The 25767-nt window shown below is 45.9% G+C and overlaps 1 long non-coding RNA gene across 1 annotated transcript; it reads right to left on the bottom strand.

The window, feature by feature from the left end:
- Nucleotides 1–631: 631 nt before the first annotated feature.
- Nucleotides 632–17315, bottom strand: LOC131481134 (uncharacterized). The gene is made up of 3 exons (XR_009246060.1): nt 16895–17315; nt 16404–16472; nt 632–1074 (listed from the first exon to the last, which is right to left on the bottom strand). It is a non-coding gene; the product is annotated as an uncharacterized LOC131481134 (long non-coding RNA).
- Nucleotides 17316–25767: the final 8452 nt, after the last annotated feature.

The raw sequence follows: 25767 nt of genomic DNA, 5'->3' as shown, positions 1-25767 counted from the left end.
CCCCGCTTCGGGCCAACACAGGCTTCACCCACACGCCTCGGCACACAGGGTGAGCAGGACTCCTGCACCCACGTGGCTTCGAAAACACCGCATCTTTTCCACAGCAGATTCCTGAAAGCTTTGGTTGCCGGTGTCCCTTACTGATTCTTGCCTGTTGTGCTGTACGGGCCAGTTTGACCACATAATTGCCATTTATATGCTGTTTGTTCATTCACCATTCTGTGCCCTATCATTCCCTGTGAATCATAGTATCAGCCATAAACTGTAACTGCCATCTTTCATTTTATATGAAATCAGAATTGATCTCACTCACCAGCCTTTCCTGAAGATATCAGTCATGGATTACAGAAATTAAGTAAAACCTTACCAACTGCGAGACTGGTGTTTAGAAGCCTGGGAACTAGCTTCCTGGATCCTCAAAACACCACATTTTTTAAATCTTCATGATTAGCATAAAGATGGGAGTATTTTAGTACTAATTTTAAAATATGATCTCAAATCTAAAAATCATCTATTTGGACTGCAGAGGGGAAGTTAATACTCACGGAGTGGGAGAAATGGAAGTGAGAGTTAAACAAGCACCACTCTCAAAGCTTGCCCTGTGAGGCAGCGTTCAGCCGCAGCACCCGTGTGTTCAGAAACGCTGGGCATTCACACTGCAAAATACCATCCAGGCCATCATAGTTTCCTACTCGTGAAGGACATCTGGTGGCAAAATGCAAAACTAAGACATAAATCTGTTTCCAGAGAGATTTTTTTTTCCAGACTGTAACCCAAATAGCAAATCTGTTACTTGTGTGTGTTTCAAGCTTTGGCCCAACCTTGGATTTTTTTTTAAGAATCTCAGCCTGTATGCTGTCCAGATAATATCATGCAATGGATATTCTGAGACAACCAGAGAAATTGTTTTTGCAATTTTCTTCACGGGACCGTTGACATGTGCAGACGAAGTCTTCAATTATCTTTTTCTTTCCCACTGAGCAAAGCATATTTCTGTGTCGACAGAGAGGTTATCTGGAAGCGAATTTCAGAGTGCAGCCAATCCCCTTACCTGCTAGGACCATAGCCAGGGACCTATGGTAAACAACACTGATGTTAAAATCAAGAAGGATCGAAAGCCACGGGCGACTTGTAAAGGTGAGGTTAGTGAATTGCCCATTTCAGCATTCACTCATACGCCCGTGCATCCATTCGGCCGGTAGTTGAATGTCATTACGTGTGGGGCAGTGCTGTAAACTTTGGGGTCTCCCAGCACCAGAGACCAGCGTCCTCACACCTTTGTCATGGGAATGAAAATGATTCCGGTTATCCCAGAGGCAACCATAAGGATGCTTAAGAATGGAAGAGCTCGAGTGCATATGATAAGCTAGACGTAGATTTCAAAACACTTTACCTCAAAATAAACTCTTTCAAGTCCATTTGCCATGAGCTTTTGGAAGCTGGTTGTGTGGTCCGAGAGGGACTCATGCTCTCTGGCAGGAGCAGCCCCAAGCCAGTGATCCCTGGAAGCTGAGAACAAACTCCAGTGACTGGCGCAGCTGGCATCCTGCATGCAGCCTGGTGGGAAAGCAGCCTACTTCACCGCTGAGCCGCACACCTGGACACGAGAAGCGGATGTTCAGTGAGGCTGCTGTGTTGTGCCATTTGTGCTCACAGCAGGACCTCCATTTGTAGACAGAAGGCAGAGAAGGGGTGGGCAGCACCCGAGTGCAGACGTGAGAGTGAGTGGAACCAGCCCTAAGGACATCGGCAGTAAAAGCCTTCCAGGCATCAGAAACAGCCCATGCAAAGGCCCATGGTAGAGGCATTCCTGGCGAGCCTGGCAGGAAGGCCGAGGAGACAGGTGACATGAGCTGAGATTATGGTAGGAAATTGTCCATGAGCTCAGGAGCATGGGCACAAGGCTCACTGTGGCCAAGGGCCTGGTGAGATGGCACAGGGCTCACTGTGGCCAAGGCCCTGGTGGGATGGCACAGGGCTCACTGTGACCAAGGCCCTGGTGGGATGGCACAGGGTTCACTGCGGCCAAGGGCCCTGGTGGGATGGCACAGGGCTCACTGTGGCCAAGGGCTCTGGTGGGATGGCACAGGGCTCACTGTGGCCAAGGGCCTGGTGGGATGGCACAGGGTTCACTGTGGCCAAGGGCCCTGGTGGGATGGCACAGGGTTCACTGCGGCCAAGGGCCCTGGTGGGATGGCACAGGGCTCACTGTGGCCAAGGGCCTGGTGGGATGGCACAGCCTGGACAGTAACTTCACAAGCATCACCTTGAAGGAAAAAGCCAGATCAGATTTAAAAAAATAATAATACTGCAAGTCCATTCATAGAGAATTCACAGAGAGCAGAAGCTAGTCTAGACTTCAGGTCAGTGGGTCCCTCAAGAAGGAGAGTACAAATAATGATTGAGTGGAACCAAAGGGGATTCGTAAGAGTTGGTCCATGTTGGTGCAAATTGTACAGGTGGGTTTAACTTAATAACTCAATGATGGAGCCAGCACTGTGGTGCACCAACAGCTGTAGTGCCAGAATCCCTTTGGAGTACTGGTTTACGTTCTGGCTGCTCCACTTCTAATCAAGCTCCCTGCTAATGACATGGGAAAGCAGCAGATGATGGCCCAAGGGCTTCGGCCCCTGCCACCTACATGGGAAACCAGAATGGAGTTCCAGGCTCTTGGCTTCAGGCCAGTTGCAGCCATTGCAGCCATTTGGGAGTGAACCAGTAGATGAAAGATCTCTGCCTCTCCCTCTTCCTCTCTAATTGTGCCTTGCAAATAAATCAATATTTAATAATAATGAAGTGAGTGGTTTACATATTTTCTGTACATTGTATCATGATAAAAAAAATTTGATTAAAAAGCAATGAAGTAAAGGAAAAACAACAACAGAGTGTGAGATGGGACGGTCCTTAGCTGGGTGAGAGTAAAGCCCTGGGTGGAGTGGGCCAGCTTCGACGCTAACAGACTAGAGTACTGCCAGGGCAGAATCAGGAAGACCAGCCGGGGAAGTCTTGCTCCTGTTGAGACGGGAGAGGGTGATGGCTCATCGAGGCCCTCTGAGGCAAGCAGAAGAACCCAAGTGGACTCTGGATGCCCACTGAAGGCCCAGCCCAATGCCACAAGAATGTGACAACCCCAAGGAGACTCACGTCATGCCAACAGCCTCTCTCGCTCTATAGGATCAGCAAAGGATGGAGCTTTCCATTGCACAAGGTCCCAGGATGAGACACAGTGTTCATGCCCAAATGAGTGCGGGATAGCAGGCCTACCGTGCCCGGGAGTGTGGGATAGCAGGCCTACCGTGCCCGGGAGTGTGGGATAGCAGACCTACTATGCCTAGAGACATTGCATGGTCTCCACTAGCACCCAGACTAACAAAAGCACCCCAATAGCCAAAGGTGTGGGATGCAGGCACTCTAGCCAGCATCTTCATGTCTAGGCCAAGAGTCCAGCTTCAAAACTCATTCTTGAAGTCCACCTTATGGGATTATCTAGACATTTGATGTTTAGTGTCAACTTTTATTGAATGCCTACGGGTTGCTTGGACATTTGGTGGGGGCAGGAGAATTCCATTCTGATTAATTTACTTGTATTACTTTATTTACACAACTTTTCACAAGGTTTGAATGAATTGCTTCCCTGCCTTTTGGCTAAGATCAAGTGTATATAGTTTAATGATGGTTGTTCTACTGACTAAGATATGCATATATGGTTTATCACAGTCTAGTGGTATCAACTTTTTCTCACTTCAAGTGAAATACGAAAATTTACATCTACCTTCTCAATTTTAATATCAGTATCTTGCATAAAAGATAATGGTGAGCCCGGCGGCGTGGCCTAGCGGCTAAAGTCCTCTCCTTGAAAGCCCCGGGATCCCATATGGGTGCCGCTTCTAATCCCAGCAGCTCCACTTCCCATCCAGCTCCCTGCTTGTGGCCTGGGAAAGCAGGAGAGGACGGCCCAAAGCTTTGGGACCCTGCACCCGCGTGGGAGACCCGGAAGAGGTTCCTGGTTCCCAGCATCGGACTGGCGCGCACCGGCCCGTTGTGGCTCACTTGGGGAGTGGGTCGTCGGATGGAGGATCTTCCTCTCTGTCTCTCCTCCTCTCTGTATATCTGACTGTAATAAAAATAAATCTTTAAAAAAAAAAAGATAATGGTAACATTTTTGTTTCAAGTACTTTTCTAAAACTTGTAAGGAAAAGATGATCTATTAATTACCAGTATTTCTGTTCTTTTCTGACACTCTGTAAATACTATTTCCTTTCTGTTGGAAGAACTTCCTTTGGTCGTTCTCTAAGGATTGGCCTGCTAATAATACATCCTCTTCATTTTCCTTTGTGTGAAAATCTTTATTTCCCTTCATGCCTGGTTCCAGAATTTGCAGTGGCCAAGTTTGGACAGCACTTGATAGATGGCGTGCCGCTTCCTCTTGGCAGGTAAGAACTCGCCGTCCTTCAGCCTGACTTCTTTTCCTGTAGGTGATATTGTTGCCTGCTTGCAAGACTTTGAAGTTTTCAAGAATTTCATGATGATACGTGAAGACATGGATTTTGCTGGGTTTGCTTCCCTTGGATTTGCTTAGCTGCCTGCAGATGTGCAGTGAAAGCTGTTATTTCAAATGCTCTTTCAGTCTGAGTGTTCTTCCCTTCTGACCAGAGGAGGTGGCAGGCTCTGTTACTGTCCCACTGGTCCCTCGGGGTCTCTGTCTTTCTGCCTGAGCTATTTTCTGTTTCTCAGACTTGATGAATCCCATGGATATGCCCTTGAATCAGGGTGTTGATTCTCTCCTCTGTCACCCCTACTGAGCCTATCCAGCACAGCTTTATAGCTATTATTATTGTTTATGCAATTGTAATTCAGTTCTATATTTCCCATTTGGTTCTTTTTTTTATAACATCTGGTTCACTTCCCCAGATTCCCAGAACTTCCAGGGCTGGGCCAGACCAAAGGCAGAAGCCTGGACCCTTGCGTCTCCCACATGGGCTACAGGGACACAAGTGCTTGAGCCTGTGCCTGCTGTCTCCAGGGTACACACCAGGGTACATCAGGGTACACGTCCAGGACACATGGTCAAGTGGGATGTGTGAGGCTGCAGCTCAGAAGTTGTGTGCTAAGGCTAACCCAAATGTCAGCTGCCATGCCCACATCCTGTTTCTCTGCTGATTTTTTTTTTCACTTTTTCATTTGTTTCAAGAGAATCTGCAATTGTTGAATCAGTGTTCTCAAAACTACTTTATAACTCTCAATGGCTTGGTTAATGAGGTATAATTCCTATATTTGATTGATTTCTCAATTCATGTAAATTGACTGTCTTTTCATAACTTGTTTTCACAACATTTCACATATTTATTACCAAGAAACCTTCTAGTCACACCCCAAATTAAACACATTCAGCCAGCCAGCCAGCCAGCGGTGACTTCTCCAGCTGAGTATAGTCAAGCAGAGAGCGACTTGGTACAGCATGAACAGATGCGCCACTGCAAGTTCAGCTCTGCAAGACTCAGCTTGGTTCTTCTCCAATGCCTGTGCTTGGAGTTGGTCCTGATTTTATTATGTTTTCATCTCAACCCACTGGGAAATGGAATGAGTTCATTTAGTCAGGCATTCCTTGACTCTGAAAGTCTTGTGAGAAGACATGATGAGGAAGATCAGGGATGCTCATCTGGTTTTTAGAGAGTTAGGTTTACGGCAAAATGGAGAGCAAGGTGTGGCTGAGGCTCCATGCACATGTCAGCATCCCTCAGACATCATCATTTACCTAGAGCGTGGCCTGCCCGCTCTGTGCCTTTAGACACATGTGTACTCACAGTATTCCCCACTAACACTCCAGCCAGTTAGAGTGTGATGCCGCCCTAAAAGTCCTCTTTGGTCCACCTACTTACCTATCCTTCCCCAACCCTGCTGACTTCTGATCTGTTTTCTACCTCCACAATTCTGCTGTTTCCCGGAATATTCTGTCCTTGGAGTCACAAGGAAGGTGTCCTTTCCAGACTGACCTCCGTCCCTCAGTGATGCACACAGAAGGCTCCTCCCTGTCTTTTCATTGTGTGGAGATACCACAGTTTATTTATCCATTACATACTGAAGGATATCTTAGTTGCTTCCAAGTTTTGACAATGAAGAATAGGGCTGCTACAAATATCGTTGAGCATATTTTTGTGTGAACGTAAGTTTTCAAATGCTCTGAGTAAATATCAAGAAGCAGAACTGCTAGGGAGCACGGGAAGAGTATGTTTAGCTCTTATAAGAAAATATCAAATAGTCATTCATAGTAGTTGCAGCATTTTTCATTCCTACCAGCAAAGCAGGAAAGTTCTCCCACGCCTTTGCCAATGCTCTGGATCTTGGCTGTCACAAGGCACAGTGGCGTCTCACGGCTTTCTATCTTGTACTGCCCTTTTAGCGCTGCCATTGGAGAGCTAGCTTCTTCCTTCCAGGTAAACAATGTCTTGGCTCTTGGTATGATGATTGTCTTATGAGTTTCCAAGTTCTGTGTGCATTTCTTTTATCACACAGTTACTTTGGGGGCTTGGTTTTCAGGTGTCAGCTTACTTTCCTGGGTCGTGGCTCAATGGTAATTCCACGCTTAGAATCGCTGTGGTGTTACTCTGGCTTGCTTGGTGGATGAAGGGACTCCCCTGAATTCAGTTCCTAAACACCCAGGTAGTTCCTCATGTACGGTGAAGTGCAGGTCACGTGATCCTCTCCGCTACAACGTAGGGAAAAGCTTCAGTCCCAAAAAGTACCCAGCGGCCGTTTCTCTCCATCGGTGAGCGCATGCGCTAATCTTACCTTTTCCCTACGTGAGACATAGTAAATATGCCAAATCTACTCCAACAAGACTTAGACCATACCTTCCAGAAAGAAATCGAAAACTGCTGCTTGAGCTCTTAAACGATATAATTTCCCCAAATGTCCTATGGGGGCTGGCAAATTTAAAAACCAGTGACCTGGGCGTGATGGGCAAGACAAATAACTAAGTCGGCCGATTGTAGGCTTCGTTCTATCCCACAACTAGCATAGAACCTCCACGTAGTAAGGTCCCAACTAAATATTTTTTGGATGATGGGATTTTTTAGCTGAAGACCTCATATGGATAGAAATAACATATAGGATAACTATTGTGATCACAAACTCCCACCTCCATGAGAAGACTCAAATACAGAAACATATGCACTTCTATGAAATCGTAGCCAAGGACAATAAATATTAAGTTGTTCACTAACTATAACAAAAATGCCAGGACTTTTGAATGATATTATTCTCTTCCTACACAGATATTAACAAGGGTAACAGAGACTAATTGTAGCAGTCTCTTCTATTACTTAAATGCATATAAATCACACACCTAAAAAATGAGTTTCATAAGAAATAAAACTAAAATTTGCCAACACGGCTCAGAGTGAAGCGTTATTTAAGAATTAGTAAAGCATTTATTTTCCAGGCATGTGAATAGGACACTTGTTTTCCTGGTTCTCCTCCTTGCCCCTCAGCAGGGCTGAATCTCCTGGCATCTGGAACAGATTCCTTCAAACACCTGCCTCAACTCAGACTCCCAGCCTCGTTGGAGGAAGCTCTTCCACGCCACTGCCAGCTGCACGGGGGCTGCTGTCACCATGCACACTTTGCCAAGGGAAGAATGGGATCTGCTCTTCTCATTAGAAGTTAACTGAAGGGAAAGAAACACACTGCTTGTGTTAAATAAACCAAATGATGACAGGGACTGTCCTTGTAATGTAGCCTTGTAAGCCGCCTCCTGGACACAGCATCCCGTGTGGGTGCTGGCTGCTGTCCCGGCTGCTCCACTTGCAATCCAGCTCCCTGCTAATGTACCTGGGAAAGCAGCAAAAGATGGGCCAAGAACACGGCCCTCCGCCTGTCATGTAGGAGACCCAGATGCAGTTTTGGCCTGACCCAGCCCTGGCCACTGTGGTCACTAGAGGAGTAAGCCAATACATGAAAAATTCTGTCTCTCTCTCCCTTTCCTTTCTCTCTCTCTCTTTCTCATGCTCTCCCTACCTTTCTCTCCTCCTCTCTTTATTACTCTTTCAAAGAAATAAGTAAATTGGTAGTATTACCTCACACAATTTCAGGGAAACATGTTGTTCCGTGTTGAGCATTTTACCATCTTGACCTTTGCTCTATATAGTTTTCTTTTGCTCTTTTAGCGTAAGAAGATTTCTTTTTAAGACCACTGAGTTCTTGCCCACTGTAAAGATGTTTCCCGCAGTAAAACCACAATGCCTGAAGGGCTCAGCAGCTGGCACAGCAGGGGGCCTTGTCCCTGGGCCAAGGAAAGAGCTTTCTGCTTCTCACTCAGGAGCCAGGGGAGCCTGTTGTCATGAATTCCCAACACATCCTTAGGCAAACACCTGCTGAATGCATCCATCCAAGGCGGCATCGCACAGATTGGGGGGCTTCGGGAGTGGAAAGGCAAGGCTCCCACCTTCAGTAGGATTATCGTCTATGGCGAAGAGGGCAAAGAGCGGGAGGTATGTGACATTCACAAGTAACATAGAGGAGCAAGAACCGCTCAGTCAGCTTCGCGGGTTGGGAAGGTGGGTAAGAGGCGTCTTGGAGCTGAGATTTGGAGCACGACTTTGAGATGGCTGCTCACCCAAACAGCAACAATACGTACCAAACGCTGGGTGCTGGCTATACAGTTGTGAGTCAAGCGGGCTCGGTGTCCTTTGTTGCATTAAGATTGATGTGTTTATTGAAATGGCAGAGTCAGAGACAGAGGGAGAGACAAGGCTTCTCCCCAAACGACCACCACAGCAGAGGGCCGTAGCTGGATCAGGCCAGAGACAGGAGCCTAGAATCCCAGCTGGGTCTCCCACAGGGGAGGCAGGGGCTTAAGTGCTTGGCCGTCCTCCGCTGCTGGCCCAGGCGCATTAGCAGAGCCCTGGCTGGGAAGTGCTGATGTTGTAGGAGCAGTCTACTGCATCACACCAGGCCTAATCTGTTCTGGTTTGTTTTTTTAAGATTTATTCATTCATTCTGAAACTCAGAGTGACAAACAGGAGAGAGAGATCTTCCATCAGATGGGCACGACAGTCAGTGCTGGACCAGGCTGAAGCCAGCAGCCAACAGCTTCTTCCAGATCTCTGATGTAGTGGGGAAGAACCTAAACACCCAGGCCATCTTCTGCTACTTGCCCAGGCCACTAGCAGGGAGCTCAGTTAAAAGTGGCACAGCAGCAGCATCACCAGCTACGTCACAACAGCCCTGGCACCTACAGTATCTGTCTGCAAATGGCTCACAGACTAATGATGTAAGAAATACATAAACAAATGAATAAATCTTTAATTACTGGTTTTGATGAACACTCAAGCCAGCCATGTCGGGTGGGGTGGCAGGATGAAGGAGAGCATTATTTAATTCAGCTTCAAGCTGAGGAAACTATGTTCAAGGGACTGGCCAGAACGAAGCCTCAGTGTGCTCAGAAATGCTGAGGGCTGACGTCGCGGACACAGTGATAATGAGAAGCCTGGAGTTAGCAGCGTTTGGAAAGACAGGCCAGCGACAAACCATTCCTGACAGAAATTTGTGTTTTTGAAAGAATACATAGATGATGTTAAATAATTTTAACTAACAGAGTTATAGTCTAATACATTATTTTAAGCCATATAACCAATTGTTTTTCCAAAGATGAAAGCAGGGAATCCAGGTAGGGGCTCTACTACAGTAAGGCAGGGGACCAAAAACGGTTTGGATTATGGTGCAGATGCTGGGGGAGTGGATAAACTGGCCATATGGGGTGCTTCAAAGGTTCAGGAAAAATGGAAAAAGTTTCTTTTGATGCAAAAATTTGATATTCATGCATACTTATTATCATACGTTTTTGCTGGGTTTTTTTGTTAAATAGGAGAGACAGGGAGGAAGATCTTCCATCCACTGATTCATTCAGTGGCTGCAACAGCCGGAGCTGTGCCAATCTGAAGCCAGGAGCCTGGAGCCTCCTCCAGGTCTCCCAAGTGGGTGCAGAGTCGCAAGGCTTTGGGCAGACCTCGACTGCTCTCCCAGGTTACAAGCAGGGAGCTGGTCGGGAAGTAGGGCTGCTGGGACACTAACGGGCACCCATATGGGATCCCAGCAAGTGTAGGGTAAGGACTTTAACCACTAGGCTACTGCACTGGGCCCTTTATCATACATGTTTAAATGACTTTTTAAAGACCACTCATGTGAGTGGTTCAAAATATTTTTGCAATTGAATAAACATATCATTAAATTCCATTTTTTCCGCAAACTTTTTGAAGTACTTTTGTATATTTAGAAGACACAAAGATTACAAGATTTGGTGAGGCATTGGAAAGAGGGATTGAGAAAGAACCAGGAAGCTGTGTGGAAGCCAACAAAGTGGTTAGTGCCTCTACTAACCGAGGTGGGAAATTCTAGAAGGAAATAAGTTAGGTAGAAGGGGAACTGAAAACTGTTCCATTATGGATTTTTTAGTCTGCAAGCCTCTGAGCTGTCTGAATGAAGTTATCAAGTGAACAGTAAGAAAAACTGTTCTACGATGTAGCGGAAATACTGGCTGAATAGACCCATTTTCGGCTCACCTACATTTAAGTGGTACAGTAGTCCCGCCTTATCCGTGGCTTCACTTTTTACAGACTCAGTTACTCCAGGGCAGCCACAGCCTGGAAATAGTAAACAGAAAATTCCAAGAGGAATTAGTAAATGTTGACACCATGCCCTGTTCTGATAGCATGGTGACATTTGACTGCCCCACTCCCTCTTGCCTTTTGGTCCAGTGTATCCACACTGCATCTGCTACCCTCCCTTTAGTCACTTATTAACAATTTCTGTCATCAGACCAATTGTCACGGCACTGACAGCGCAGTATTCAGATCACTCTTATTATAGTTAGAAGTGGCCCCACAGCATACTAGTATGATGCTAAAAGCTTGAATATGAAAAAGGGAAGTGTTTCCCTTTATGTGAAAAGGTAAAAGTTACTGACTTGATGAGAAAAGAGAAAACATCGTGTACTGAAGTTGCTAAACTCTGTGAAAGAATGAATCTTGTCTCTCTGAAATTGTGAAGCACGAAAAGAAATTTGTGTTGATTTTATAGTCGCACCTTGAAAAGGAAACATTCAGCCACAAGAGGTGATAAGAACAGAGAATTTGGCAGGGAGACACAAAGCCAGACTCCACGATTCTCGCCTCCTGATGCTCATGAACTTGTGTAGTCACCTTCCCTTTAGTGTGGACTGGAGGTACTAACCCAATTTGGATTAGGGGGAAAATGGCAGAAGTTGCGGGATGTCCCATCTAAGACTAGGTATGAAAACAATATGGTTTCCCTCCTGCTCTCTTATCCTGAAGGCTGCGAGCTGCCATGTCATGAGTTGCCCACACGACAAGGAACTGAAGGCCTTCAGCCAACGGTCCACACAGAACCTGGACCCTCCACCCAACAGCGCCCAAGGAACTGAATCCTGCCAACAACCCTGAAGCAGAGCCTAGAAAGTCCTCAGCTCTCAGCCCAGAGGAGGAGCATGGTGACTGCAAACTTATGAGACACCTGGACTCCACGACTCCTAGCTCGGCTGTGCCCAAATTCTGGGTAGAAAGAAGCTGTGAGAAAATAATTGTTTGTTTTAGTAAGCTGCTAAATGTGGGGGTGATTTGTGACACAGAAATATAAAAGTAATACAGAAGAAGAAGTATGGAACAAAAATGTTGGCCAACAGAAAATCAGGTTGACCAGAGCATGCTTGGGTCAACGAACCCGTGGGGAAGACCCTAAAGAAGCTTCTGGCTCCTTGCTTGGCCCTGGAAAGCCCTAGTCATTGTGATCAGCTGGGGAGTGAGACAGTAATGGATCGAAGAGTCTCTCTCTCTCTCTCATAAATACAACCATGAATTGTAGACAAGCATTCTTGCATATTAACAGAGAGCTTTGACTTCTCCCCAGCCTTACGGGTTAGACAACACTACAATGGAACTTAGGAGCCACATCAAAGGTCAAAATCTTCACCCAAAGCACTGGTTTTGTGCCTCAAAAAAAGAAGCAGAGAAGCCAAGAATATCATGCTAAGCTTCTGAAGCACCGGAGATATGGTTGGTTCATTTTTGCTACATCATACTCACATCTAATGTTTTGAGAAGAACCAACGTGTCTCAGAAAGCAATCCTGTTACATATTAAACATCTGAATTTACCAATGTTCTCCCAAGCACAGACAGACCCCAAACACTGCTCTGCTAAAAGTTGCGAGAGGGCAATGCCCAGCACACGGCTGCTTTCTGGACAGATGAGCGCATTCCAAAGGAAAGCCTGGCACGCTTTCTCTGAGATCCACCCAAGATCTCACACCCTCTCCACTCCTGCTTCCGGTGCTCTTGCTTCATTATAATCTGTTAGCAAGAAAGGTCTCCATCCTCTGACCTCAACTCTGTAAATCCGTCTTCTCCTTCGCCTCTCATGAATGGACGTGTCTCTCCTGTCTTGGGAGTAGTGTGAGATGGCGTGGCTCTGGTCCTGTGGCTTCCCAGGGACTTGCCCCTTCGATGAGCCAACTGTGTGTGTCTGGCTGGCATCCTTGCTCACGCACCGCTGTCACCCTATCACCACATCACTGGCCTCTCCCTTGACAGCGGCTGGCTCCTACCACCCCAATGCTTTTATAGGTCACATTCTCAATCCCCCACCCAATGAGTTCCCTGTTTATTCCAACTACTACTAACAAAAAAATCATCTTCTGTGGCTTATCGAGATCAGTAATTCATTTCTCGTACTCCTGAGCCTACAAGTACAGGATCAAAGAGTTAGCAGATGTAGTGTGTGCTAAGGGTTTGCTTCCTGGTTCATGGACTTCAGTGAGCTTTGCTGTCTGTTCACATGGTGGGCAGGGTCTTGGGCCTACTTTCTCAGAGCACTAATTCCATCCATGAGGCCCATCTCCATGGCTTAATCCCTCCCCGAGACACCCGCTCCTGCACCATCACAGTGGAGGTTAGGTTAGACGAGGCCGGTCCTTGCCTTGCCAAGCAAGCTCCTGCACAGTGGGATCCGCACCTGTTGTCTTCACTCCCACTCCATCTCACCACCTGGCGTCACCCCTGGGCCTCCACGCTTTCAAGTCCCAGAGCTGCTGTACAAAGTCCTCCTGCCGTGAACACATGTGCCCTCTGCCTCATTTTCTACATTTCTCCCCTTTCCTGAAACCGGCGACACCTGGCGTTGTCCTGTGCCCTTTTCCAAAGCCTCCTTTCTCCAACGCATTCCTCTTGCAGCAACCACTGTGGTCTCAAATGGAGACTGTGCCCCACTCAGAATTCTCAACGGCCATCTTCCCAGGACAGGTGCCAAGTGCATTGTCCTCAGAGAAGCCACTTCATGTGTGGCTCCCAGGAGACACACAACAAATTTTCATTGAATAAAACAATTGTTTTGAATAAAATTCAGTCACTGAATAGAATTATTTTGGAAAAATAATTTTCGCAACTTGAAAATATTCTCAGAATTTCATCATTTGAGATTGCTGCTTTTTTTTCAGCAAAAAGTTGGAAAACAATTTTTTCCCTTTCTGTGGTTTATGATGTCATGAGTGGATGTGACCCAGCTCAGCACGTGGAGGGATGGCCCCAGCTCCGCTTGCTGAGCCAGCGTTCCCATTGGTAAAGTGGCAGTGACAATGAGCTCTCACTAGTCCTAATGAAAATGTCATGAGAATTGACTAAGGCAAAAAACAAACAAGCAAACAAAGCAGGGAACACGCTATGTAATCTGTAAAGTGCTCAACAGTATGGTTGTTCATACAACGATGATGCTAGGTTTAATTCGAATTTTCAAATGTCCCGACTTCAACCACAGAGCAGGACGTTTGCAAATCACTGTTACTTTTCTTACTCCACTTGAAAGAGTATCAACTGTTTCTTTCAAAAGCCATTCTCTAGTCAGAGTGTATTTGTTTAGATCTGATTCTTGCAACTTATTTAGAAAGGTTACCCTCCAGCAGCATAGATTTATTTAATTATGGTAAAAAAAAAAAAAAGTTTTCACAAAGCTGACAGTCATTCAGTAGATCAGAACAATGGTTTACTTTTGTTGAAATTTTTTTCCATTTACTAGACCATGGCTAAGTGGGCTTGCTGGCATCTTTGGGTGCTATCCTGATGTCCAAAACACACTTCGCAACTGTCGAATACCTGCTAAGCTGTCGAGCCTGCGGAGGCAGCCGCACACATCTGGAAGCCAAAGTCAACATTCTCTTTATTCTGTGACATTGTAATTGCTATTAGCTCTTATCTGCTGGTTCATTCCCCAAACGCAAATCCTACAACCTTGGAGAACGTAAAGCCCCACTCCAACGTCTTTTTTTTTTTTACTTTATTATCAGAATTTTCTTCCTAGAGCTAAGCAGTTATTAACTCAATCTGTTCCTAAAATAATAAGCATATTTGAAAAACTTGTTATTGGAGGATAATAAACATACAGAAAACTGCATAGATCATAAAGCACAATGTATATGGCCATCAGACCAAGAGGCAACATGGCGCACCCCTCAGACCTACTTCCAGAAACTTCCCCCAGGAATGACCACTGTCATGACCTGACAGACTAAATTTGTTGTGTCTATTTTTGTACTTCATATAGATGGAATCACACAGCATGACGATTTGTGTCTGGTTAGTTTTTCTCAACACTACGTTTTATGCGCCTTATGAATAAGCTTTCAGTCAAATGCTAACCACTATGGCAGTACAATTCTTGTTCAACAACTCAGCAAACACCTGCTGAGCTACCGATGTGTGCCGGGGCAGATGCAGCTTCATGTCCACAGAGAACATCTCGGTGTTCATTTGTAGCACATCAGTAAATAGAACACCAGTTTCCTGGCACATTTTTCCAAAAGTGAATTGATTTGTGAAAATGAATTTCTGCAAATTAATAAATGAATCTAAAAAATTATTATACAGGTAAAGATACAGGCAATGTTCTATTTTTCTTTAAGCGGACACAACTTTCAGTGTCTGCTCAGTGTTCTGTGTTTTGCCTCACACCTCTCGTGACCTCGCTGACTTCCTTCTCGATTTGTGAATCTGAATTCTTTGGAGCAATCGGTTCTTTGGATCAATTTATCTTCCAAGGCATGCCACACTGTGTTTCCAAAAACAAACCTCGTCGGGCTGTACACTGAATGCTGCGACGCCTCAGCTTTAGGCAGGCTCCTGAATCGCTGTGCCACCTTTCCCACCCGTAAACAAGACGGAGAGCCTTCAGAATTTCTGCAGTCTTTCTTAGCTAAAAAAAAAAGTCTCAAAATGTTTTTCAAGTAAGAAGCTGCTAAACACAAGAGAATTGGGAACAGAAGAAAGACCCAGAAGTTCCACAGATTTAATTGGAGGCAAGAGACTGTCGCATTTACCGAATAGGTTTCTTGACCAATCCTAAGCGAGACACTCAAACAGAAGAGCGTCTCCTGGTTTCCCTGTCCAAAAAACCCTTGAGGGTTAGAACTTCCCTTATGGAGGAAGCTCCCTACTACATGCAAAGGCATGCTACACACACATGTATATAGACACATTCTTACAAATACATACACACATACATACATGTATATAGACAAAAATCTGTAAGACACATTGCTTTTCCATGTGAAACATTTGATTGATGGTAAAATTGGCCAATGACAGTCAGAATCAATACGTGGGAGCAGAAATTTGGCCCAGCAGTGAAGTGCCAAGGTGGGTGGTCTGAAAACCAAGTCGGAGAGCCCAGACTCAAATCCCAGCTCCATTTCCAACTCCATCTTTTTGCTAACGTGCACACTGAGAGGCAGCAGGTGCCAGCCCGAGGGAGGGCTCCTGTCACCCACACGGGAAACCTGGAGCAGGTTCCCTGCTTCCAGCTTTATTCTGGCTCAGCCCAGGTCGTGCACACGCACCTCTCTGTCTCTTCTTTGTGTGTGTGTCTCTGCCTCTCAAATAAATACGTGAAAATTTTAATCAAATAAATAACTCCTAAAACTTTAGTAATTCTTGCTTTTGGCCAAAATCACCAACTTCCAGTAAGTCTCCAAGGTGGGGAACAGAAAGGGAAAGCGGAGAGGTACCGAGTGTGTTCACCAGGCCTTGTGGGGAACATGCCAACATGCCTCTGCGTCTTCGAGAATGCTGATACTGCAGGCATCAAAAAGGAACGCCCCATAAACATCACCATGGCAACACTGGAAGCATCGCAGTATGACCCAGCGTGCTGTTGACATTGTTCTAAACAAGTTAATAGCAAGATTCCTCCAAGAATGTTGATATATGTATGGAACGCAGTGAGTCCTCTAAGAGCCAAGAGAGCGCCCTGTGAAGGAAAATGGCCATCAAGAAGAAGGAAGCCAGAGAGAAGGGTCTTCGAGCCCAGCGGAAGGGCCAGGATGCTCCACCCAGAGAAGCCCACCTTGTCAGGACCTGTGGGATGGCACCTGGGCTCCAAGCACACATTCCCTGTGCGCTCACGGCATAATAACTATAATAAAGACTTTTGCATTATGAAAACCAAATTACTGATTCTTAAACCCAGCAACAAGTCTAGGGAAACAGTATTTAGTACTCAGCTCAAGAACTACTGTCATCACTTCTTTTTCCTGGTATTTTCCTTCCCCATTAATTAAGAAAATGAAGGCAAAAGTTTTAAGGATACTGATAAACAACTAAACATATTACTGCTTTCCATTTGTTAAGATCTAAATTCCAGGCTTAATTTATTCAGGTAGATCAGGAAAAAGCAAAACCAAAAACAGAACCAATTGATACACGCTTTCTGACCTCTCCAAGGGAGAAGCTGCGACCGCTGAAATCAGCCCCAATCCTATTTTTGGTTTATTTGAGGGAGAAATACATCAACACAGATTTTTTTTTTAAACCTCTGAAAAGTAAGTCACCACTTACGTAAAACAAACACCTCGGAAAGGAAAGGTTCCTCATCGCCGGGCTGCAGTGAGGGTGCTGACGCCACTCACAACGCCGCTGGCCAAACAACAACTGAGCTCATCGGTACAGAGCTGGTAAACTGGAGAAGGTAGGCCGTTGTGTAATGACACCATGGCGGGGAGAGCCGTTTCTGAGTGAGCTGTTCTTTCAACTCTTTGAATTCTTGCTTCAGTGCTTCTGTTGAGTCACAGCTGTGATCCACGTTGGCATGAACCAAAAATAACACAACAACTGCAAAGGTTATGGGGCTGGAGCCAACTTTTTATGGCCACACAGCGGTACCTTTCTGTCGAGTGGAAATGTAACATTCAGCTTGTAAGGGAAATCTTTCTCAAGCAGGTTCTTATTCAGAGTTGTAGTAGGTCGGCCCAGGGTGCCATGGCTGCTGTGTTGAGAGGTGAAGGAGTAGACTGCTGAGCCTTAGGGCTCACTCGCTTACAGGAGCTCCTGAGCATCCGGTGCCAACAAGACCCGTCAGAGCAAACGAGGCAGCCTGCTCAGGCGATACGGAACGGGGACACCTGACTGCCATCAGGAAACATAAACTCTTTTCAGAATCAGTTTCTTTCTTCCCCTCCTCCCCCCCCCCCTCGAATGGCACTACAGAAGGCTTCACTTTTTCCAATTCTACAGTGATATTTGGAAAGTTCCATTTGCTTCCATGAAGAAAAACACAGAGAAGGAAAAAATACATAATGGCCATCTATCATGTTGTATGTGAGGTTTGCTTAGTTGTAGGATTCTCCTCTCCCCACCCAAAAATAGAAAGGAAAAAAAAAAGAAAGGAAAAAAACCACCAACAACCAAACTCCTATATGTTGTAGGAATAATTTAGGTATTGTGACGATAAGCCTGTGTTGTTCCAAAGCAGCCTGAAGATCCTTCTCCCTGCCCAGGGCCATCTGGGTATTTATAGCATCATTCACTGGCCCAAAGTTACAATTAGCCGGCTCTTCGTTTGTTGAATTTCAAGTCCTACCTGTAGTTGCCTTGGCAGGGCCAAACCCAAGGATTTCAGGGGTGCTAGCGACACATGGGCTGGGTGTTCCCTGCCCTTGCAGAAACAAACAAGCAGTGCTGGGCTCTGTCATCTCCCACCAGGGTTTGTTTTGCTCTAATCTTCCTTTCATTCATCTGTCCTCTGTTCGGCACGCACTGGTTGAAGTCCTGTCTTCCTAGACACTCCACAAGCAGCAGTGAGCGGAGCAGACGTGGTCCCTGCCCTTGTGGTGGGAAAGCCTGACATGAATCAAACACCCACTAAACAAGGTTAGCAGCATTTTCAACTTAGCCCTGTGAGTGAAACCATACAATCGCTACCTATCTGTTTCTAGCTTTTGTTTCTTAACAAAAGGTCCTTCACGCTCATTCACAGTCATTGCAAATGACAAGATTTCCTTCTTTTGTAAGGCACTCCATTGCATGGATACACCGTGCTTCCTCAATGAAGCTGAGTAGGATTCTATTGGTTGAGTATGCATCTTCATCTTAACTAGTACAGAGAAATGAGACTGACTGCTTGCACCACAGAGAGTATACACCTCTACCAAATCGCTTCGTTGTACCCCATAAATATATACACTCAGGTGTCCATTACACTTGTGTAAAAAATAACAAATGTGACAAAGCAACTGGGATAGGAGCTCCAAAGGAAATCATGAATCACACACTCCTAGGGCACGTGTCCAGAGGGCATTCTTGACCAACCAAGTCCGGACATGTTCCTTTAAGCTAGGTGGTATCTGGGTAGGGTCCACCTGTGATTTTCTGATGAGAATGGCCTGCTTTGGAGAGAACCTGATGTATTTCAAGAGCTAGAGTGGGTACGGGCAGCCCAAGGACTGCTCCAGGCCTAAGGGAGTGTGGATCGGAAGGAGACTCAGAGCTGGGGAGCACAGACCTCTTGCTGGGACCAGTGCACACTAATCAACATTTTTGTCTTTCCCTTACAAAAAGCAAGAAGCCATTGAAGGCATTTTAAAGCATTGAGTGGTGACTAGATTTTGGTTTTATGGTTGTCAAAAAGAAAAAAAAAAAAAAAAGATAGGGAAAGGAAACCCAACAACTCCAGGAGACCCAAAATTGAGTTACTGTCTTACGTACTAATTATTGTCAGGAGGCTCCCTAGCAACACATGTTAAGAGTAAACTTGGCTCACTCTAATAGCTTCCTGGCAAGGATAGACAATGATTCTTCTCTTCATGGTCTTAGAAAGTTGACCCAAACCCTGGTAACCTTTGCCATTAGTCATGTCAATTTGGGCCAATCTCAACCCACCTGTTTCCAAAACACTGGGGAGTGGGGAGGTGCTCTGGCAAGACGGATTTGAGGCCTCACTAGGCCAATGAACTCAAGTAGCCTCAGGCCCTGAGCATCTCTGAGTGGAACTCCTGGAAGAAAACGCAAAGGCGAGGAGCAGGTGTCAGGGGCCAGGGTGCCGCAGGCCCAGGATGCCTGCGCCTCACCTGCGGCCACCCGTCTGGAAGGCACTTTCATGTTGTGCTTGTTTTGTGTGAAAGAACTTCAGACTTTCTAAAACTGGAGAGATCCTAGCCATGGGGGAGGGGGTCTCTAAGTTATTTTTTGTTTTAAAGATTTATTTATTTGAAAGTCAGAATTAGAGAGAGAGAGAGGTCTTCCATCAGCTGATTCATTCCCCAGGTGGCTGCAATGGCCAAAGCCAAGAGCCAGGAGCTCTCTCCATCCAAATATCCACATCACACAGTTGCATCGATATAAAGACAACACATCCATGCTACACAGTTACACAGGTTTGTTTGCTTTACATGAAAGTCTGGTTTTTTTCTTCTGAGTTTAAAATAAATGAAAACATTTTCACATACACCTTAAGTGCAAAGGCACTCAGCGTCGATTTTGAATTTTGTGCATCAAAATAAACTTTTTACATTTAAATTTCAAAAAAGAGACTTGTTTATTTGAAAGGCAAAGTTACAATAGAGGGGCTAGAGAGAGAATGACTCTTCCATCTGCTGGTTCACTCCCAAATGACTGCAACAGCCCAGTGCAGATCCGAGCAGAGCCAGGAACCCCATGCAGGTCTCACCTGGGCTGCGGGCCCCGAGCACCTGGGCCACCTTCTGTTGCTTTCTCAGGTGCATAGCAGGGAGCTGGATCAGACACGCAGCATTAGAGACCCCAGCACTCTGATGGGGTGGCCAGTGTCACCAGTGATGAGCCACAGCATCAGCCCCTTTAATTCAGCTTTCCACTAATTTGTTCAAGTACCCTTTGCTTGGCCAGAGGGATCTCCAACTGAGCTTGCTCCCATGGGAAGTTGGCCATCACACAGAGATAAGATCCCCCGGAAATTTCCCTCTTCTGACCAACCCCAGTCTGCTCACTCCTCCTCGCTCGCAGGATAAACACAAAGTGCCTGCCTGCTTCTGTGTTGTTGTCCCAGGATTAGAAGGAAGCTGCCTAGCAGAACAGGCTCTGAGAGACGGATCCTCAAATGTGACGTTAACAACTCCTCCCTTCGCAGCAGTGGACAGTCACGAGCCCCCAGAGCAGTGGTGCCTGGCTTGGCTGTCCCGTCACACACACTGCCACCCAGTCTGTGACTCACCCTCCTGAGGAAAGGGTGTGGCTGAAAAAATCAACAGAGGGTGGCACACCTGGGCCTGAGAACCCTGGGCGCACTACCTGGGGATGAGTCTCCGTCTGCCATGCAGATCACCAATGCAAAGTGGGGTTTCAAAGAGAGCATTGTGGACTGGCTTTCCTGGCCAGTGTCACCATTCAGATCCCTAACACCAGGAAAGCGGGCCTGTGACTCAGGAAACACTGCAAAGGAAAGTTCCTGAAATGTCTACTGAAGCAATTGAGAATTTAGACTTTTCTTAACCCGTGCCGTCTGCTCTCTCTACACTCTGGCCGTGAGAACCTTGGAGCAACAAAGCATCACAGGCAAAGGGTGCCCCCGTAGGCTTTCCCACCACTGACTGCACTTGGCCTGGACAAGGGTCACAGCCCACTCCTTACCATCCCTCTGCCAATGGTGCTGTCTTAGCCTCGCTCCTCCTAGGTCTCCACTCTTCACCTCACAGCAGCTCTGCGTTCATGCTGAAGCCGGTCTCAGCAGAGCCACCAGCCCCAAGCTGACCAGGTTGCCCCAGAAATGAGGAATTAGCTAGGAGACTGCTCCTCGGTGCCTAGAAGGGGGCAGGAGAAAGGAATGGCGGGGAGGGAAGGGAAAGGGGAAAAGGGAGAGTAAGAGAAGGAGGGGAGGGAGGGAAGAGGAGAGGAGAAGAGGGGGGCCAGAGGGAACAGGAAGGGAAGGCAGAGACCACCTTGGTTCCTGATGTGTTTGTCGCTGAGTCTTAACCCCTGACTTACCCACAATTCTCTGTTCTTAGGTTCTACAACACACATCTGTATCTATGCGTGAATTTCCACCCTTTGTTTAAGTTAGTTCAGGCTGTTTTCTGACACTACAACTGTAACCGTGTTCCCACATCACATGTATTTTACCTTTCTTGGCAATAACTTTCATTTTCATGAGGTCACTCACACTTGATCAGTGGCACACTGAGTGTGGCCTCAAAATAATGCGTATATATATGCAACTCAGGCTTATTCAATGACTATAACCTGATACCCTGACCACAGCTGAACATTCAAGGTGATCCCTCAGCCATACAAAGCAGAGAGGTGTAAGGAGTCTTCTGGAAGCTTCCACAATGATCCTGAAGAAGGAGCCTGTGGGCAGCCATATTAAAACCACAGGAGATGACACTATGGAAGAGGAAGCAGCAAAAAACGAGAGAGGAGCCTTGCTTTGGAAGACAGCATTAAGCTGCCAAGTCAAACCATTCTGAAATCCATGCTTCCCTGACAATGCAGTCTCAGGAGCCAACGAATCCCTAACTAGAGTCCCTGCGACCCTACTGCAGAGTGCTTCCAGCTGCAACACCCACCTACTCCAGCACATGCTGGGAGGATGAAAAGTAACACTGGACATGTAGCTTGTCAGGAAAATCAGAGGCATCCAAGGTGATCCGCAGGTTCCCTGTGTGCACAGGCAAGCTCCTCTCGGAGCGCACTCTGGTGCAGCATGAAAAAGACAAAGCTTTCCCCTTCGACCCTCTGTGCCTGTACCTGCAGCGTTTCACCAACTCCTATGGGGACAGTGTTTTAATTAATCGTGCCAAATTCTCAACTTGAAAACCAGCAAAAAGGCAGTTTACGGACATTCAGTTCTTCCCGTGAGGCAAGAGGCACAGAACTGGCATTCCAACAATGCAAGGCAGCTTCCCACAGCCCTGTTCACAGCAGCCAGTCCTCCGAGCACTCCTGGAGGATGGTAAGGAAGCAACAACAGCGTCTGACCATCCTCAGCTCACACCCAGCGGTGGCACTTCCCTCACCTGAACTGCGTGGTAGTGGTGGACTCCAGGGACAGGGAGAAAGCTGGCCCATGAGGCTTTATCCAGAGGCCTTGTGGCTGTGATATTTAATTTTGGAGAATACCCTGCACTCTAAAGAGTTAGGGTTTGTTACTGATAGCAGCTGTCCAGTCATTTTTTAATTGTCAGAAGTTGTTTTGTTTATCCTTTTTGTGGTGTTGCCGCTAAGAAAATAAAACCGGTCCCAGCCCTGAAACTCAGAACTGATACTCCGGCTTCTCTCACTGGAAAGAATAACAAAAACCAAAACCAAGTAATTGACTTCCACGGCAAAGAGTACACACGGGGTGTACCTGCACACACACATCCGCCCTCTCGCAAGTTCGCAAAGGATCTTGGCCCCAGTCACGCTGGAATCAAGCTGGGCCCAGAAGCCTGCAAACATTCAAGTTAAGAACAGGATTCAATACCATATTTTCTTCACGAAGTCTCTTCTACCCACAGCTTGAAACATAACTGAGCGAAAGTCAAGCCTGACCTCGAACTGTCAGGGTGATGTGCCAAGGAGGAATCGGGTAGCAGGATCAGGGTGCTGGGCCACATTTAAGACTGATGTCTACCCATGCGGGGAAAGAATACTGCAGGGAAATGGGGTTCTGGGAACTGCAAAGAAACAGCCCACTGTACATTTCCCAGATGCCTCTACATCAACCTGTTTTATTTTTGTTTTTTTAAATAAAACAGTTCATTGGTTGGCCAAAACAATATTTCCATAAACAAAAAGTACATCACACTTCTCTCCAAATAGATCTAGAACGAACCATGGAATTTTCCAGTCTGGTCTAGAATTAACCTATTAGTGCAGTATTCAATACTACATTTTATTTACACAAATTAAAATACAGATGAACTAACCTATAGCATGAGAAATCAGGATATCAATTATATCAGAGAAAGGAGATCGGGAGGGTATTTCTAGGTAATATGTGAGAGCGGGAAGAGTCCTCCAAGCTGACTTCTGTGTTCTCTGACTTTTAACATGTATGTCATATATCAGTCTAAAAGTTGATTTTTAAAAAAAGTCTCATAATTAACTCTAAGAACAAATAAGATGCCGATCTGCTTCTGACTCTACACATCTATTTGCCTCTTTTAAATAAAGGTTTATTTATTGTTAGTGGAAAGTCAGATATACAGAGAGGAGGAGAGACAGAGAGGAAGATCTTCCATCCGAGGTTCACTCCCCAAGTGAGCCTCACCAGCCAGAGCTGCGCCGATCCAAAGCCAGGAGCCAGGAGCCTCTTTCAAGTCTCCTGCGTGGGTGCAGGGTCCCAAGGCCTTGGGCTGTCCTCCACTGCTCTCCCAGGCTACAAGCAGGGAGCTGGATGGAAAACGGAGCATCCAGGATGTGAACTGGTGCCCATATGGGATCCTGGTGCATGCAAGGTGAGGACTTTTAGCGGCTAGGCTACCGTGCTGGAGTGTTTTCCAGAGTGGGTGGACTATCTGCATGACTGGCATCATGAGTAAGAATCCAAGTAGCTCTCTGTTCTAAGCAGCCGCTCTACCTGGTACAGAAGAGGTCACTTGTAACAACCACGTGTGCTCAAGAGTGCTAGAAACCGAAGGCCCACAGGGGTCTGTAAACCCTTCACTTTTGTAATAAACAGTAAATCTGTTTTAAAATTTAAAAAATTTTTAATCTGTAGTCAAATTTATAGTCTTTATGGCTTCTGAGTTTAAGATTACCATTTGACAGTCCCTTTTGCTCAGAAGTTATAAAAATTCTCTCTAAAGTGATGTCACATTTTTCTGAGTAAACACTGATATATCTAGAAAGAAAGCGGGACTCATAACCAAGGCAAGGAGCTCAACCTGCTGATCTTCAAATTAAAGAAGAAAAGTTAAAATGTTCAAGTAAAAGTTGAAAATGGCTCTGAAGAGCAATAAATGTTGGGCCCGGAGTGATAGCCTAGCAGCTAAAGTCCTCGCCTTGCATGCCCAGAATCCCACATGGGCACTGGTTCTAGTCCCAGCAGCCCCACTTCCCATCCAGCTCCCTGCTTGAGCCTGGGAAAGCAGTCAAGAATGTCCCAAAGCCTTGGGAGCCTGCACCCACATGGGAGACCCGGAAGAGGCTCCTGGCTCCTGGCTTCAAATTGGCTGAACTCTGGCTGTTGCAACTGCTTAGGGAGTGAATCAATGACTGAAGAGCCTTCTCTGTGTGTCTGCTGCTCTCCGTATATCTGATTTTCAAATAATAAATAAATAAATAAATAAATATTTTTTTTAAAAAGAGTAATAAATGTTTTCCCAACAGTGATATTTTGAATTTTATTTCTCAGTTACTTTAATTTGATTCCACATTCTAGCTTAAAAATTTTGAGTTTTTTTTTTTAACTTTTTATACTTTTAATTTAAAGTGAACCTGACAGAGTTCTTGGGGAAAATGCTAAATCAATGCTGGTTCTTAGCTTAAATAGCTGTGATAGAAGTGTAAATGGTATAGTTTGGTTTTGAATAACTAATCCACATCTCAATACTATTTTTTTTTTAATTAAAACCTTCATTTGAGAAAAATATAAATTCAAATGACAACATAGGGCAAGCATCGTGGCACCGTGGATTAAAGCTCTGTTTGAGATGCCTGCATCCCAGAAAAGTGCGAGTCCAAGCCCTGCCTGCTCTGCTCTTAAACTCATCTTTATGCAAGTGCCCAGGAGCGGCACGGGAGGCCCAGCCGAGGAGGACCCTGCGCCCAGGAGCAGCCGGGGAGGACCCTGCGCCCAGGAGTGGCACGGAGGCCCAGCAGAGGAGGCCTGCACACTCCTGGGTTCCTGCCGCACACCAAGAGGCAGAACTACTGGCCTCAGCTTCACCTAGTCCAGTTGTGAGAATTGAGGGAATGAAACTCACTAAAAGACCTCTCTTTCTCTCTCTTTCTCTCTCTCCCTCATCTGGTTTTCAACAAACAGAAAAAAGGCGATTGTTTGGCCCTCCCAATAGGTTCAGATATGTAGCGTTCTGAGTAAAAATACTCCCATCACAATTGTGAAGTTATTCCTGTTTCTTCACACTGCAATCAAAGTCTGCCTCTATAAAACAGCAAGTTCCATTTGTTTCAGGTTTCTTTTAGATTGTTTATGATTTTTCCTCAGTTGATGGAATAGACACTTCTATAATTTTGTGACATTATGGTTTCAAACATTGACAGAAACTGATCTTCACTCTTCATACATTACTGTGCAAAATGAGCAGAGAATGCAAAACTCCTGTAAGAACGCTGAAACAAATTATTTGCGAAGTGAACTCCCTCAGGCACTCCCCACGTGAAGAACGCGAGCCAAGTGTATTCTATTTATTTAAGTTGTCTTCTACTAATTTGATGTTTAATGTAAATACCACCCATTCATATTAACCCTGAATATAAATGGCTTAAATCCATCAATCGAATGTTGATTAGTA

The sequence above is a fragment of the Ochotona princeps genome, chromosome 1 (assembly GCF_030435755.1).
Source record: "Ochotona princeps isolate mOchPri1 chromosome 1, mOchPri1.hap1, whole genome shotgun sequence".
Taxonomy (NCBI): domain Eukaryota; kingdom Metazoa; phylum Chordata; class Mammalia; order Lagomorpha; family Ochotonidae; genus Ochotona; species Ochotona princeps.
The sequence above is the reverse complement of the archived record's forward strand: the minus strand, read 5'-3'. Positions and strand labels throughout refer to the sequence as shown.